This window comes from Elephas maximus, chromosome 5, assembly GCF_024166365.1.
Source record: "Elephas maximus indicus isolate mEleMax1 chromosome 5, mEleMax1 primary haplotype, whole genome shotgun sequence".
NCBI classification, from domain to species: Eukaryota; Metazoa; Chordata; class Mammalia; order Proboscidea; family Elephantidae; genus Elephas; species Elephas maximus.
In genome coordinates, this window is record NC_064823.1 from 161,442,383 (window position 1) to 161,459,482 (window position 17,100).

Consider the following 17,100-nt stretch of genomic DNA (forward strand, 5'->3'; position numbering starts at 1 on the left):
CTCCTGGCCGGCCGCGCGGGGGCGTCTGGGTGTCTGTCCAAGAGGCGGAACTGCTCGCCTCTAGCCCTGTAGTTCGCCATCCCGGGCAGCGCCGCGGCCTCTCGCCGGCCCTGCCCCCGCTCGACTACAACACCCACAAGGCTGCGCGGCGCGGGGCGCGGCCGGCGGCGAGGAGAACGCGGTGACGTCAGCGCCGATCCGGCGCTCCCTCCTCAGCCCCTCCCCCGGCCCGGCCCCTCGGCCGCGCACGGCCTGACGGGAACTGTGGTCCTCCCCCCCGGCGCTCCCAGCGGCGGCTCCGGCAGTATGGACTTCAGCTCCCGGCGTGCCCTGCGCGCCGGGCGCTTGTTAACGGCGGGGGGAGAGGGCGAGGAAAGGGGATCCGGCGCTGGGGGGAGGAGGGAGGCGGGGGGAGGGCGCCCACACCCCTCCCCCTCCCGCCGCTCCTTCCCCCTCCCCGACGTAAACTGGGATCCCTTTCCCCTTGTGTCCGCCATATTGGACTCTAACTCTGGTCAGCGGCAGCGCCGGGCCCGCCGGACTCGCCGCTCCTCCTGCCCAGCGGCCTTGCCCGCAGCTCCTGCCCGCCCCAGGCCTCCCCGCCCGGCCGGCGACCCGCGCCGCCGCCCCCGCCCTCGGCCGGCCGGAGCGCCCCGCCGCCGCCGCCGCCGCCGCCTCAGCCCGCCCGCCTTCCCCGCCCTCCGCGCCCTCCGCCGCCGCGGCCCCCGCTCGGCGCTCCCTCGCCGCCCGCCCGCCCGCCCGCCCGCCCGCCCGCCATGAGTCCGGCCGACGCCAAGCGCGGGGCCAAGCGCCGGAAGAACAAGCGGGGCGGCGGCGGCGGCGGAGGCTCGGGCGGAGGCAACGGCGGCGCAAGCGGCGGCAAGGCCGGCCCGGCGGCGGCGCTGCGCGGCTCCCAGGCCGCGGCCCTGGCGGCCCCGGGCGGCGCGGCGGGCCTCCTGGGCGGCGCGGCGGCGGCCAACGGGCCCCACGGCGCGGGCGCGGGCGGCGCCGCCCCCGGAGCCTACTTCGAGGTAAGCGGCCGCCGCCCCCTCGCGGAGCCTGCCCGGCCTCCAGCTCTCGGCCGGCGCGGGCCTGGGGCGCGGGGGTGCTGCGCGCGGCGGGGAACGGGCGCGGCTGCGGCGGAGGGAGGCCGCGCCGCGCGGGCCCGAGCCTCGGGGCGCCCCGGAGCGCGGGCAGCTGCTGCGGGCCGCGGGCTGGAGGCAGGCCGGCTGCGGGCGCGCTGCTCGGACGTGCCCGTGACAGCGTTCTCCGGGGCGGGCGAGCGGGCGCGCGCGGTGCTGGCAGCGCAGACGGCTCGCGCAGGGCCCGGTGCCTGCGCCCGGGTGCTCGTCCTGCGGCCGCTCTGAGCAGCGGAGCCTGGGCCGCCTCCTGAACGAGGGGGACGGCTCCCAGGCCCTGCGCCCTGCGTGTGGCTGCTCGCCGCCTGCTGTCACAGCCCGGCGGGGGGATGCCCTGCGGGGACCTGGGCGCCCGGGCGGAGCGTCTTCCCCGCTGCAGAGCTAGCCATTGAGATGACTTCATGCACAGTTTGGGAAGGGTTAGGGTCCACGGGGTCAGCAGACCTCTCCTTTACAGTTTCTGGTGCTTTGGAACGCTTCTCTCTCCTCCCCACCCCCCACCTTTTTGATGCCTTTGCAAATAACACCTGGAGAAGTGCCTATCGAAAGTTTTCTTTTTCAATGTGGCCATTTTTTAAGATAGTGTATTATAGTGTTTTAGGTGAAAGTTTACAAGGAAATTAGGTTCCCCTTTAACACTTTTTATACAAATTGTTGCATGCCGTTGGTTACAGTATTCACAATGTGTCAGCATTCTCCTTACTTCCATTCTGTTTGTTCTGTTTCCATTGATCTAGCCTCCCTTCCCCTCCTCGCCTTCTCATCTTTGCCTTGGGTAATTATTGACCGTTTGGTCTTACATAGTTAATTGTTTAAGGGAGCACATCACTCACAGGTGATGTTTATTTTATCAGCCAATATATTTGGCTGAAAGGTGACCTGCAGAAATAGCTTGAAATCCAAGTTCAAAAAGTATCTTAGGGCAATACATAGTCTGGGAATTTCTCTAGATAACCCCCTCCTCTCTGCTGGTTCAGTAGGTCTGAACTTTTTCAGGAATTTAAATTTTTGTACATTTTTCTCCCAATCCATCTGGAACCTTCTATTGTGTCCCTGGTCAGAATGGTTGGTAGTGATATCCCAGCACCATCTAGTTCTTCTGGTCTCAGGTTGGAAAGATTGTGGTTCATGAGGGCTACTAGTCCTGTGACTGATTTCTTCTTTGAGCCTTTGGCTTCCTTCGTTCTCTTTTGCTCCAAGTGAGTAGAAACCAGTAGTTGTCTCTTAGATGGCTGCTCACAGGCTTTAAAGACTCCAGATGCAACTCACAAACCAGGATGTAGAACGTTATCTTGTGTACTATGTTATGCCAGTTGACTAAGTTGTCCCCCAAGACTAGGGTCCCAAGCCTTTTGACCCAGTAAACCAGTCCAGCAAGTTGTTTGCATATGTGTAGGAAGCCTGTGTAACTGCCTTTCCCATCACCAGAAGTAACGAGTGTCTACTGTCTAGAAAGTGATTCTTGTCCCTACCGTCCCTGGTAACCCATCAAAGAACTTTGCTTTCCATATGTGTATCTCTTCTTGACTTTTTGTAATTACAATGTTTCTGTTTTTGTGATTGACTTGTTTCACTCAGCATAATGTCCTCCAGGTTCATTCACGTTATAAAAGGTTTCGTGGACTCCTCATTCTGCATAGTATTGCGTTGTATGTACGTATGACAGTTTCTTTATCCATTCATCTGTGAGGGCACTTGGTTGTTTCCATCTTTTTGCTCTTGTGAATAGTGCTGCGACGAACATAGGTGTGCATATGTCTATTTGTGTCACTGCTCTTGTATCTCTAGGTTGTATACATAGGAGTGGAACTGCTGGATCAGAAGATATCTCTATTTCTAGCTTTTGAGGAAGCGCCGTACTGTTTTCCACAGTGGTTGTACCATTTCACAATCCCACCAGCAATGTGTAAGAGTTCCAGTCTCTCACAACCTCACCAGCATTTATGTTTTCTGTTGTTTATTTTTTTGTTTCCATCGCTGTTTTTGCAGCGGTGAGATGGTATCTCTTTGTAGTTTTGATTTGCATCTCTCTAATGGCAGTGGGGAGCCCGGCTGGCGTAGTGGTTAACCAAAAGTTCGGGAGTTCGAATCCACAGTTTCTCCTTGGCAACCCTATGGGGCAGTTCTACTCTGTCCTGTAGGGGCTCTGTGAGTCAGAAAAAACTCGATGGCACCTAACAACAGCAGCAGCCATGGCAGTGGGTTTGGTTTGGGGTTTTTGGTAACGGCTGATGATCATGAGCATCTCTTCATGTATTTACTCTCTGCCTGAATGTCCTCTTTGGTGAAGTGCCCATGTCCCTTGTCCATTTTTTGATTGTCTTTTTGCTGTTGAGCTGTTGACATTTTTTGTATTTTAGACATTGGAACCTTATCAGATATGTTGTTGCCAAAGATTTTTTCCCAGTCTGTAGGTTCTCTTCTTAATCTCTTGGTAAAATTTTTTGATGAGCGTATCTAGTTTTTAGGAGGTCCAACTATCTAATTCATCTTGTGGTGCTCTTGGCATTTTTTGTTTTGTTTGTTAGACTATTTATGCCGAAAATGAGGTCCCCTGGTTTTGAGCCTATGTTATCGTCCAGGAACTTTATAGTCTTAGCTTTAACGTATAGGTCTTTGATCGATGTTGAATTTGTTTTTTTGCATGGTGTGAGATACAGATCCTGATTGATTTTTCTGCCAGTGGATATCCAGTTTTTTGCCAGCACCGTTTGTCGAAGAGACTGTTTCATTCTCATTGAACGGACTTTGATCAGCTGCCTGTAAAAAAAAAAAAAAAACCAATTTGAGAATTCAGAAATAAATCCACCTGCCTGTAGATGGGTGGATTTACTTCTGAATTCTCAATTCTATTCCATTGGTCTGTGTGTCTGTCGTTAAACCAATACCAGGTTCTTTTGATTAATGCTGCTGTGTAGTAAGTTTTGAGATTGGGAAGGTTAGGGCTGCCTACTCTGTTCTTCTTCGGTGTTGCTTTAGCTATTTACGGCCTTTTTCCTTTCCATATAAAGTTGGAGATTAGTTTTTCCATTTCAATAAAGAATGTTGCTGGGGTTTGGATCGGAATTGTATTTATGTATAGGTTGCTTTTAGTAGTACTGACCTTTTTTCACAATGTTAAGTTTTCCAGTCCATGAGCCTGGAATGTTTTTCCATTTGTGTGGATCTCTTTTAGTTTCTTGCGGTAGTGCTTTACTTGTATAAGTTTTTTACAGCCCTGGTTAAGTTTATTCCTAGGTCTTTTATCCTTTTGGGGGCTGTCGTAAATGGTATTGATTTCTTGATTTCCTTTTCAGAATCCCCTTTGTTAGTGTAGAAGACCCAACTGATTTTTGTGTGTTGACCTTATAGTCTGTCACTCTGCTAAATGCTCCTATTAGTTACTGTAACTTTCTTGTGGAGTCTCTGGGATCTTCTATGTATAGGATCATGTCATCTGCAAGTAAGGATAGTTTTACTTCTTTCCAATTTGGATACCCTTTCTTTCCTTATTGCTCTAGCTAGGACTTCCAGTACAATATTGAATAAGAGTGGTGATAAAGGATGTTCTTGTCTTGTTCCCATTCTCAAGGGGAATGCTCTCAGTCGTTCTCCACTGAGAATAATGTTGGCTGTTGGTTTTACATATGTGCCCTTAATTATGTTGAGGAATTTCCCTTTGATTCCTGTTTTGCTGAGCGCTTTTATCACAATGTGACCACGTTAAGCTACCCAACAGTTATCTTGAGGAGGCAACCTTCGCCCTCCATCCTCTGCTGTTTTGAAGTTTTTAGGGGCAATTACTGACCTAGTTACTCAGACATGTATTTAGTGTTTGAACTTCAGGAATTTGAAAAGTCATTTTTTTCTGTTCTGTGAAGGCAGCTAGCGCACACTGCATCTATCGATTATGGATTGCTACCACTTGTATTCAGCGATTGGTTACAGCCTTTCAAAAAACACAGCACTTCTTGTATGACCGTGTGGAATTGGCGTAGTCATGTCAGGTCATCGTGTGAACTGAAAGATACATAGGATTTTTTGGAAGTTGTGTCAGTTCTTGCAACGTTGTTAGAACAGTTACGTTAATGTTACTTTAAAGACATTTATAGTTAAAAAGATAAATAAAAACAGCCACACCAGGAGTATTTGTGCCAAATTGTGTGGTAGAAATTGCAGGTTTCCAAGTAACGAGCTGGAACAGTGTTGCCGTGGATTGAATCCCGTCCCCAGGTGATTTGTGAATCCTAGCCTCTGTGCCTGTGGTTATAATCCCACTTGGGAATGGGTTGTTTTGTTAATGACAGAGGATTTGTGTAGGGTGTTTCTTAAGTCAATTTCATTTGAGATATAAACTGCCCCTCCAAAAAAAAAACAAAACAAACTCGTTGCTGTCGAGTTGATTTCAACTCATAGTGATCCTGTAGGACAGAGTAGAACTGCCACATAGGGTTTCCAAGGCTGATAAGTCTTTACGGAAGCAGACTGCCACATCTTTCTCCCATGGAGCAGCTGATGGGTTTGAAGTATTGACCTTTTGGTCAGCAACTGAGTGCTTTAACAGGGATTAAACAAGCGAGAGAAGCAGAGATGGGGGAAGACACATGCTAAGCCACATGAAGATTGCCCAGGAGCAGAAGCTCAGAAGAGAGAAGGACCTTCCTCCACAAGCCTTCCCCTAGAGCTGGGACCCAGAATTCGGACTTATAGCCTCCTAAACTGTGAGAAAACAAATATCTGTTTGTTAAAGCCATCCACTTGTGGTATTTCTTTTATTGCAACACTAGATAACTAAGACAATTTGGTACCAGAGGAGAGGGGTGCTGCTGTAACAGATACCTAAAATGTGGAAGCAGTTTTGGAATTGGGTAATGGATAGAGGCTGGAAGAGTTTAAGGTGACTCGGTGGCAATGGGTTAATAGTAAAAGCCTAGGTTCCCTTGAAGAGACTGTTGATAGAATCATGGATGTCAAAGGCAATTCTGGTGAGGGCTCAGAGGGAAGTGAGGAGAGCTGTAGAAAAGTCTCTGTTGTCTAAGTGAATGCACATGGTGCCAGCAACAGACTGTTGCTAGAAATGTGGACGTTAAATGTGCTTCTGATGAGGCTTTTAAAAAAAACGATCAACGTGTGATTGGAAAATGGAGGAAGAGCCATGTTTTTTATGCAGTGGCAAATAAGTTGTCTGAATTATGTCCAGATGTTTCCCGGAAGGTAGAGCCTTTTAGTAATGAACTTGGCTACCTGATGAGATTTCTAAGCAACATTTTAAGGGGGCTGTGTGGTTTCTGCTTGCTGCTTAGAGTAAAATGCGATAGGAGAGAGATAGACTTAAAAATGAACTGTGTAAAATGAAAACAGAACTTAAAGATTTGGAAAATTCTGTTTTAGAAACTAAGGACACGTGTCCTAGAGTGTTCACCAAGGACGTGGCCACGCAGTCTTTTGTTAAAGAGATGAAGCCTGTGACTGATGGATCTAACCAACTACTGCAGCAGAAAACCCATCAGCTTAGACTGAAGGGGACAGAGAAAGAAAAAAGGAAAGAACACCGTCTGACTCTTGGAATTCTGTAGGCAGGAAACGGGCCAAAGGACCTACATTTGTTGTCCTCCAAGAAAAAAAAAAAAGGAAATACCTGGAGCAGCTGGGAGATCAGCAGAACTGTTGGAAGGAGCACAGGAAGCACGGCCTTCTTGGTTTCAAAGGGTGGGGTCACAGCCTCCTAGGTTTCAAAGAGTGAAATTTTTGTCAACTCAGTTGTGGAGTGTGGGGCTGCTGTTAAGGTGTGCCAGGGGGATGGGACATTGCCCAAAGCTGATGGGGTGGGGCTGCCATGTCCAAGGGGCAGGAGAACGGGGCCTGCCGGGGCTGAGGAGGTGAGATGGCCATTCAGAAGGCCTCAGAGAATGGGGGTGCCCAAAACCTAGGGAGCAGAGTTGCCATCACAGTGGGCCTGGAAAGTGGAGCTGAGTCCCAGGGCAGAGAGGCCCCCACCCAGAATCCAGAGGGTATGACCAACACTCAGAGTCTGGAGGGTGGGGCAGTTGCCCAGATGGTCCTGGAGAACATAGGATTCTTTTCAAACCTTGAGAGCTAATGTAAATTGTTCTGCTGGGTTTTGGACTTCTTGGTGCCCATTATCCTTATTTCCCTCCATTTGCTCCCATTTGTAATGGAAATGTCTACCTTGTATCTGTTCCACCATTGTACTTTGGAAGCAGATAACTTGTAGTCAAGATTCCATAGGCTCACAGGTGAAAAGGCACTTTTCCCTGGGATGGAATAAGTCCGAAGTCTCTCTGATAGTTGGTTTCGATGATTTGGAAGATGAGATTTTGAAAGTGGAGTTGAGTTAAGATTTCTGGGGCGATGTGATGGGGTGAATGTGTTTTGCATGTGGCAAGGACATTTAATTTTGGGGGGCCAAAGGGTGGAATGTTATGGGTTGAATTGTGTCCCCCCCAAAATATGTGTTGTAAACCTTAACCTCAATGCCTGTGGTTATACTCCCATTTGGGAATGGGTTGTCTTTGTTATGCTAACGAGGCAGGAGTAGTGCAGGGTGTGTTTTAAGTCAGTCTCTTGAAATCTGAAAGAGATTAAACCAGCAAGCCAAGAAAGCAGAGATGGGGGAAGGTACACCAAGCCACATGAAGATCACCGGGAACCGAAGCTCAGAGGAGGCCAGGACCTTCCTCCAGAGCCGACAGAGAAAACCTTGTCCTAGAGCCAGGACTCTAAATTTGGACTTCTAGCCTCCTAAACTGTGAGAAAATAAACTTCTGTTTGTTAAAGCCACCCACTTGTAGTATTTCTGTTATAACAGCACTGGGTAACGAAGACAAGCATTCAGTGAGAGCAGATAAGAAATCATTGCATTTGGCACGGCTTTCTGAGGCGTACACGTGTATGTGTACTTCAGTTTCTGTGTGAAGTCCTTCCAGTGTTGTCTGCCATGACTGGAGCTTCCTTCAGATGCCTAACATTTATTTAGTGTTCTGGATCATAGCCCCAGACTTCATTCTCCAGGGTTGCTCTTATCCAGTACACTTGGGAACAAGGACGAGGCTGGTATACTTGGGTCATTGGGGTTTTTTTCCTTTATTTTTAAATTGTGGTAAAAGATACATATAAAACAAATATTTGTCATTTCAACATTTTTTTAGTGTACAACTAAGTGATGTTAATTAGGCTCCTCGTGTTGTGTAACCATTGTTTTTACTTCGCCCTTAACAGAAACTCAGTGACCCCCAAGCGGGGACTCCCTCGTCCCCCTGCCTCCGACCCCAACAGAAACTGAGTGCCCCCCAAGCGGGGACTCCCTCGTCCCCCTGCCTCCCACCCCAACAGAAACTCAGTGACCCCCAAGCAGGGATGCCCTCGTCCCCCTGCCTCCCACCCCAACAGAAACTCAGTGACCCCCAAGCAGGGACGCCCTCGTCCCCCTGCCTCCCACCCCCGGTAACCACCAGTGAACTCTGGCGTGGGTGCGTTTGCCTGTCCTAGATGTTCTGTGAGAGCCGGATTACACAGCATTTGCCTTCTGTGTCTGACTTCTTTCCCTCAGCATCCTGTGTTCTAGGTTCACCTGTGTTGTGTCATTGGGTTTTTAAATGCAGCGTATGCTACCACTGCGGAGGGGAGGCCAGGAGGCCAGGAGGAGGGCTGTTCGGACGTCAGCACAGTGTGGATTAGATTAGGTTAGCTGTAGCTGGATGTCGAGTACCCAGTCCTGTTGATTCCGTAAAAACAAGTTGATGGCACAGTAAAAACCCTTCCTCCAGCTTTTCATACCATCTCAGGTTTTAATAATTCCCGTTTAGTTTGCTACGTTTAGCTAATCTATTCTAAGTTGTTATCCTAATCGCAACACAGATAATCACATGGCTAGTATTTTTGACAGAACTGTCTTACCGTATTAAACTATTATGCATGAAATTTCTTGACCATGGCCCACTGTAAGAAATAAAATGTGCCTTAAGTCCCAGTGTGTGCATGTACATGCACAGATGTCAGTCTTTCCGTGTGTGTGTATATATGCATGCACACGTGTATGTATGTGTGTATGCGCGTGTGTATGTATATATGCACGCACGTGTGTATGTATGTGTATGCGCGTGTGTATGTGTGTATGCATGCGTGCGGGTATGTATGTGTGTATGCGCGTGTGTATGTATGTGTGTATGCGCGTGTGTATGTATGTGTGTATGCGCGTGTGTATGTGTATATGCATGTGCGTGTGTATGTGTATATGCATGCGCGCGGGTATGTATGTGTGTATGCGCGTGTATGTGTATATGCATGTGCGTGTGTATGTGTATATGCATGCGCGCGGGTATGTATGTGTGTATGCGCGTGTGTATGTGTATATGCATGTGCGTGTGTATGTGTATATGCATGCGCGCGGGTATGTATGTGTGTATGCGCGTGTGTATGTACGTGTGTATGCGCGTGTGTATGTATGTGTGTATGTGTATATGCATGCGCGTGTGTATGTGTATATGCATGCGCGCGGGTATGTACGTGTGTATGCGCGTGTGTATGTATATATGTATGTGCATGTGTATGTATATATGCATGCGCGTATGTATATGTGTATGCATGGATATATAGGAGTCCCCGGGTGGTGCAAACGGTGAACGTCCGTGGCTCCTAACTGGAAGTTTGGAGGTTTGACTCTACCCAGAGGTGCCTCCAAGGAAAGGCCTGGCGATCTCCGTCTGGAAAAGCCAGCCTCTGAAAGCCCCGGGGAGCGCCGTCCTTCTCTGACACGCATGGAGCTGCAGCTTTCTCTAACGTGTCTCTGTATGTGTGTGTTTATATGTGAAACACGTGTTCCAGAAGGTGACGTTCTGATGGGCACTTTGAGACTTTTAGTTCGCTCTGTTTCATTGGTGAAGTCTTGGCTGCAGTTCCCGGAGTTTCTTCAGTGTGTGCTGTTGAGCTGTGACCTGCGCCTTGAGAAACATCTGCTCTTCCTGTATTTTAAACTTTTAAACCTGTCTTTTGTTTTTAAATTTCTTCGTAAACGTGTCGTTTTATTGATTGTGGATTTAGAAGTATTCTTAATGTAACAGGGCTAAAGACGTTCTTGACATGAGTCACAAAAAGCCTTCAGGCTGTCTTTCTGAAGGCTTTGACTCCTTTCCCACAGATGGTGAGCTCTTTGGGGTACATTGTCTGGATTGGAACAGGATCCCAAAGCATGGTTGTCAGCAAGTGACAGCAAGTGTGTACTGGCCCTGCGGCTCCCAGAGAGGCTCTCTGATTCCTGGGCTGGCGGGGGCGGGGGGGGGGTCCTGTCCATTCTGTGTGGAGTCACGAAGCCAGAAGGTGTCTAAAGAGAAGCAAGACTGGAGGACTGTCCTGATTCTCAGGAGTGGCCTTGAGCCGCACTGCCCGTGTGCTGGGCAGTACTGCATGTGATTACTGAGACCTCCTTCACCAGTGACTGCTTGAGGCAAAGAGGGAGGGACGGCTGTGGAAGATGTAAGAAAACATAACTTATAGCATCTTTGGCCCAAAACGAAACTCTGGTCCAGAAAGCTCCAGGGGACACACATTTATTAGGCTTTGGGACCTTGGGCAAGGTTTCAGCCTTGTGCTGCCTCAGTTTTCTAAATGACGATGACCCCCAGATCCTAGATTATTGTAAGAGTTAAAGAGAATTAAATGCAAGAAAAGTGCTTAGACGATTCAGTGACAGTACACGGTGACCTACTGGCACCTGGTATGTGCAGCGTGTGTTTACAATCATTTTTCAGGAGGCTAAGCTGGACTTTATTTGGTGCTCTACCTCAGGATTCTGTTGATCAAACGTTTTCTATTTGTGGAATGGGAACACTCAACCCAAAAACCAAACCTGCTGCTGTCAAGGCGATTCTGACTTCATACCAACCCTGTAGGATGGTGCAGGAGCAGGCAGCATTTTGCTCTGATGAACACAGGGTCACTGTGACCAGAACCGACTCAAAGACACCTAACAACAAGACAGAGCAGAACTGCCCCGTAGGGTTTCCAAGGCTGTAATCTTTATGGAAGCAGACTGCCACATCTCTCTCCCACGGAGTGGCTGGTGGATTCAAACCACAGACCTTTCAGCTAGCAGCTGAGTGCTTAACCACTGCACCACCTGGGCTTCTGTAGGGAACAAGTACACACAGTGAAAATGTTAGGCGGGTTTTGGATGAGCTCTGCTTCACCATAGCCTTGCATGGTCGTTTGCCCTCACGTGGGCAGTAAAGGTGTTGCTTTTCTCCCCTTAAATGAAAAGTTGGTAGGTGAAGGATAGCCTGAGTATATTTTATGTTCCATTTCAAGTTTATGATTTTCGTAGTATTCCTGATAATTTAAGTAAAAAAAAAGCTCACAAAACAGAAAACCGTGTTTGTAGCATAGACCCATTTCTGTAAAATATCTGTCTGTGTGTGTGGATGTCTTTGCATGGGGAAGTCTGGTAAGGATAGATGTCAAAACACTTTGTAGTGGGAATTCTGATGACTTGATGTTTTTGCTTGTTGGTCGTTCCTCAAGTTTTAAAACTTTACTACAAAGAATATACTGTACTTATGGAGTAAAAGGAAACCCCGGTGGTGTAGCGGTTAAGCACTACGGCTGTGAACCAAAGGGTCGGCAGTTCAAATCCACCAGGCGCTCCTTGGAAACTCTATGGGGCGGTTCTACTCTGTCCTGCATGGTCGCTATGAGTCAGAATCGACTCGACGGCACTGGGTTTGGTTTGGTTTGGTTTGGGATGGAGTAAAAAGGTAAACTGTACTTTTACAACCTGATACTATAACACTTTTCCTTTTTTAAGTAAAACCAATTTTGGCTCTTTATATCTTTTGGCAGGCATTACATATAGGATAAAAATATTTATACCATCAGAGTTCAATTTTCTGAACAAGCGTGCGAAATTAAGTCATACATTTGTTACTTATAAAAGCCAGTACTCCTCTATTAGGGAAGCGGACTGTGTCCCAGACTGTTGGAGTATCAAACTGTATATATAATTTATGCTTATGGGGTGCTCACATGGGAGTTTAGGGCTCTTTTGGGGATGCTGTTAGAGGTTCATGAAAGGAAGCTATGTGGGGAAGAGGTCATAGTACCTTTAGACGGCACTATTAAAATTTTAATGTCAGAAACACAAACTGACTGGAGTGTAGGAGGCATTTGTAATAATGTAAATCTATTTTCATTCAAGGTGATAAGAAGGAGAGTACGGCTAATAATGTTTAAAGGCCACCATACAGGGTATCCCGTGATTGGCAGCTGTGATTATGGCTCTCCAGGTTTCACCTGGGTGTGCCTATAGGCCTGCCCTGTGTTGTAGAATTCACTGGGATGGTGAAATAAGGAGCAGTAATAACCATCTCCAGGAGCCCTGGTGGTGCGGTAGTTAAACGCTCGGCTGTGAACCAGAAGGTTGGTGGTTTGAACCCACCAGCAGCTCCGTGGGAGAAAGACGTGACAGCCTGCTTCCGTAAAGATTTACACCCTTGGAAACCCTATGGGGCAGTTCTGCTCTGTCCCGTAGGGTCACCATTTGTTGGAATCAACTCGATGGCAACGGTAATGACCATCTTTCTTGTCCAGATTTGCCTTAGTGACCCGAGGAATTAGGTTGAATAAAGATATAGAACCTTTGTGCTTTAACTAAAATTGATAACTTAACAGTTGAAATTATTATCAGTGGTGGATCTGGCGATAGCCCCTCTGCGGTTCGTTATTTTTATGTGTGTGCACACTGTGTAACCGCCTCCTGTGTCAAGACACAGAGCATTCCCAGTGCCCCAGAATGCTGCCCCCATACTCATCTGCATGGCTCTTCTGATCTGTATCCTTCAGATTCGCTTTGCCTGCTTTTGAATTTCGTGTACAGGTTTCCCCTGCTGTCTGAAAGTAGAGCATTCCTGTAAAACCTTTCAGAAACCGAGAGGACATCAAGTGAAGCAGCAATTACCGTTAATTTATATGGGAAGAATCTGAGTGTTCCCAGACCCCACATCGTACCAATAACGCGTAAAGCCCAGAATACCACTGCCATGCAGTACAAGCAGGAACGATGGGGTGAAGGGAGTTGGGCAATGCCACTCTCGCTGCTCGGGGTGGGCGCAGCCTCTTCAATGGCTCCCTGAAAAGCAAACGCTGAATGCTGTTTCCGCCTTTTGCCTTTTTTTCTAAAAGCAAAGTTTACTTAGGATTTCTCTTGGTTTGCGAAAACAGGTACTAATGTAGGTATTTTGTAAAACTCGTTATTGTTGGTAGGCGCCGTCGAGTCGATTCCGACTCATGGTAACACCATGTACAACAGAACGAAACACTGACCGGTCCTGAGCCGTTCTCACAGTCGTTATGCTTGGGCCCGTTGTTGCAGCCACTGTGTCAGTCCACCACATTGAGGGTCTTCCTCTTTTCCACTGACCCTGTGCTCTACCAGGCATGATGTCCTTCCCCAGGGACTGATCCCTCCTGACAACATGTCCAAAGTACGTAAGACGCAGTCTCGCCAACCTTGCTTCTAAGGAGCGTTCTGGTTGTGCTTCTTTCAAGACATTTATTCGTTCTTCTGGCAGTCCATGGCATATTCAATATTCTTCGCCAACACCACAATTCAAAGGCATCAATTCTTCTTCGGTCTTCTTTATTCATTGTCCAGCTTTCACATGCTTACGATGCGATGGAAAACACCATGGCTTGGGTCAGGTGCACCTTAGTCTCCAGGGTGACATCTTTGCTCTTCAACACTTTAAAGAGGTCCTTTGCAGCAGATTTACCCAATGCAATGCGTCTTTTGATTTCTTTATCGCTGTCTCCATGGCTGTTGATTGTGGATCCAAGTAAAATGAAATCCTTGACAACTTCAATCTTTTCTCCGTTTATCATGATGTTGCTCATTGGTCCAGTTGTGAGGATTTTTGTTTTCTTTATGTTGAGGTACAATCCATACTGAAGGCTGTGGTCTTTGATCTTCATTAGTAAGTGCTTCAAGTCCTCTTCACTTTCAGCAAGCAAGGTTGTGTCATCTGCATAACGCAGGTTGTTAATGCGTCTTCCTCCAATCTTGATGCCCCATTCTTCTTCATATAGGCCAGCTTCTCATATTATTTGCTCAGTATACAGATTAAATAGGTATGGTGAAAGAATACAACCCTGACGCACACCTTTCCTGACTTTAAACCAATCAGTATGCCCTTGTTCTGTCCAAACAACTGCCTCTTGATCTATATACACGTTCCTCATGAACATTATTAAGTGTTATGGAATTCTCATTCTTCGCAATGTTATCCATAATTTGGTATGATCCACACAGTCGAATGCCTTTGCATAGCCAATAAAACACAGGTAAACATCTTTCTGGTATTCTCTGCTTTCAGCCAGGATCCATCTGACATCAGCAATGATATCCCTGGTTCCACATCCTCTTCTGAAACCAGCCTGAATTTCTGGTAGTTCCCTGTTGATATACTGCTGCAGCCATTTTTGAATTATCTTCAGCAAAATTTTGCATGTGTGTGATATTAATGATATTGTTCTATAATTTCCACGTTTGGTTGGATCACCTTTCTTGGGAATGGGCATAAATATGGATCTCTTCCAGTGAGTTGGCCAGGAAGTTGTCTTCCATATTTCTTGGCATAGACGAGTGAGCACCTCCAGCGCTGCATCCGTTTGTTGAAACATCTCAATTGATATTCCATCAATTCCTGGGGCCTTGTTTTTCGCCAGTGCCTTCAGACCAGCTTGGACATCTTCCTTCAGTACCATCGGTTCCTGATCATATGCCACCTCTTGAAATGGTTAAACACCGACTAATTCTTTTTGGTATAGTGACTCTGTATTCCTTTCATCTTCTTTTGATGCTTCCTGCGTCATTTAATGGTTTCCCCATAGAATCCATCACTATTGCAACTTGAGGCTTGAATTTTTTCTTCAGTTCTTTCACCTTGAGAAACGCCGAGCGTGTTCTTCCCTTTTGGTTTTCCGTTTCGAGCTCTTTGCACATGTCGTTATAATACTTTACTTTGTCTTCTTGAGCTGCCCTTTGAAATCTCCTGTTCAGTTCTTTTACTTCATCAATTCTTCCTTTTGCTTTAGGTGCTCGACGTTTGAGAGCAAGTTTCAGAGTCTCCTCTGACATCCATCTTGGTCTTTTCTTTCTTCCCTGTCTTTTCAGTGACCTCTTTCTTTCTACATGGATGATGTCCTTGATGTCATTCCACAACTTGTCCGGTCTTCGGTCTCTAGTATTCAGTGTGTCAAATCTATTCTTCAGATGGTCTCTAAATTCAGGTGGGATATACTCAAGGTCATATTTTGGCTCTCATGGACTTGCTCTGATTTTCTTCAGTTTCAGCTTTAACTTGCATATGAGCAATTGATGGTCTGTTCCACAGCCGGCCCCTGGCCTTATTCTGACTGATGATATTGAGCTTTTCCATCATCTCTTTCTACAGATGTAGTCAATTTGATTTCTGTGTGTTCCATCTGGCGAGGTCCATGTGTACAGTTGCCGTTTATGTTGGTGAAGAAAGGTATTTGCAATGAAGAAGTCGTTGGTCTTGCAAAATTCTATCATTCGATCTCCGGCATTGTTTCTGTCACCAAGGCCATATTTTCCAACTACCAATCCTTCTTCGTTTCCAACTTTCGCATTCCAATCGCCAGTAATGATCAATGCATCTCTATTGCGTGTTCGATCGATGTCAGAGTGTAGCAGGTGATAAAAAATCTCCGGTTTTTTCGTCTTTGGCCTTAGTGGTTGGTCCATAAATTTGAATAATAGTCATATTAACTGGTCTTCTTGTAGGCTATGGGTATTATCCTATGACTGGCAGCGTTGTACTTCAGGATAGATCTTGAAATGTTCTTTTTGATGATGAATGCAACACCATTCCTTTTAAGTTGTCATTCCTAGCATAGTAGACTATTTAATTGTCCTATTCAAAATGGCCAGTACCAGTCCATTTCAGCTCACTAATGCCTAGGATATCGATGTTTATGTGTTCCATTTCATTTTTGATGATTTCCAATTTTCCTAGATTCATACTTCATGCATTCCAGGTTCCCATTATTAACGGATGTTTGCAGCTGTTTCTTCTCATTTTGAGTCGTGCCACATCAGCAAATGAAGATCCCAAAAGCTTTACTCGATCCATGTCTTTAAGGTCGACTCTACTTTGAGAAGGCAGATCTTCCCTAGTCATCTTTTGAGTGCCTTCCAACCTGGGGGGCTCATTTTCAGGTGCTGTGTCATACAGTGTTCCGCTGCTATTCATAAGGTTTTCACTGGCTAATGCTTTTCAGAAGTAGATTGCTGGGTCCTTCTTCCTAGTCTGTCTTAGTCTGGAAGCTCAGCTGAAACCTGTCCTCCATGGATGACCCTGTTGGTATCTGAATACCGGTGGCATAGCTTCCAGCATCACGGCAACAACGCATGCCCCCACAGTATGACAAACTGACAGACACGGGGTTTGTAAAAGTGAGATGGCATAAAGCAAACTTTTGAAAAACGGGGATCCTGTAAAAGGACCTCCTGTCAGGGCTCTTTGGCTCAACATCATATCTGGGATGCATCGGTGGCGTTCCATGTAGCAGTGGATTGTTCTTTTTCATGGCATGTGGTTTTCCAGTGTGTGACTATTTATTTATCTATTCCAATATTGACAGACATTGGGTTATTTCATTTTTATGGCTGTTAGGAATCAAGGCGATATGCACATTTCCATACATGTCTTTTGGTGGACGTGAGCACCAACGTATTCAACTAAGTTTCAGTTGAATATGTAACTGGGGGTGGAATTGGTGGATATACACATGGGTTGACTGTAGCAGATTCTGCCAGGTAGTTTCCCTAAGTGGTTTAATGTTAAATTTTACAAGTTAATATATAGTACCGTTGGTTGTGTGTGTGTGTGTACAGTCGTTTAGATTTTACCTCACGTCTAGATTTGTATAACCATTATCACAGTTAGGA

At 46.9% G+C, this 17,100-nt stretch overlaps 1 protein-coding gene across 1 annotated transcript in view; it reads left to right on the forward strand.

Moving 5' to 3' along the window:
• Positions 1 to 967: 967 nt before the first annotated feature.
• FAM193A (family with sequence similarity 193 member A) overlaps positions 968 to 17,100 on the forward strand; it is a 192,971-nt gene continuing 176,838 nt past the window's right edge. Inside the window, exon 1 of the mRNA XM_049886592.1 lies at positions 968 to 1,031. The gene's annotated coding sequence lies outside the window, so the exon portion shown is untranslated. The remainder of the gene's footprint in view (positions 1,032 to 17,100) is intronic.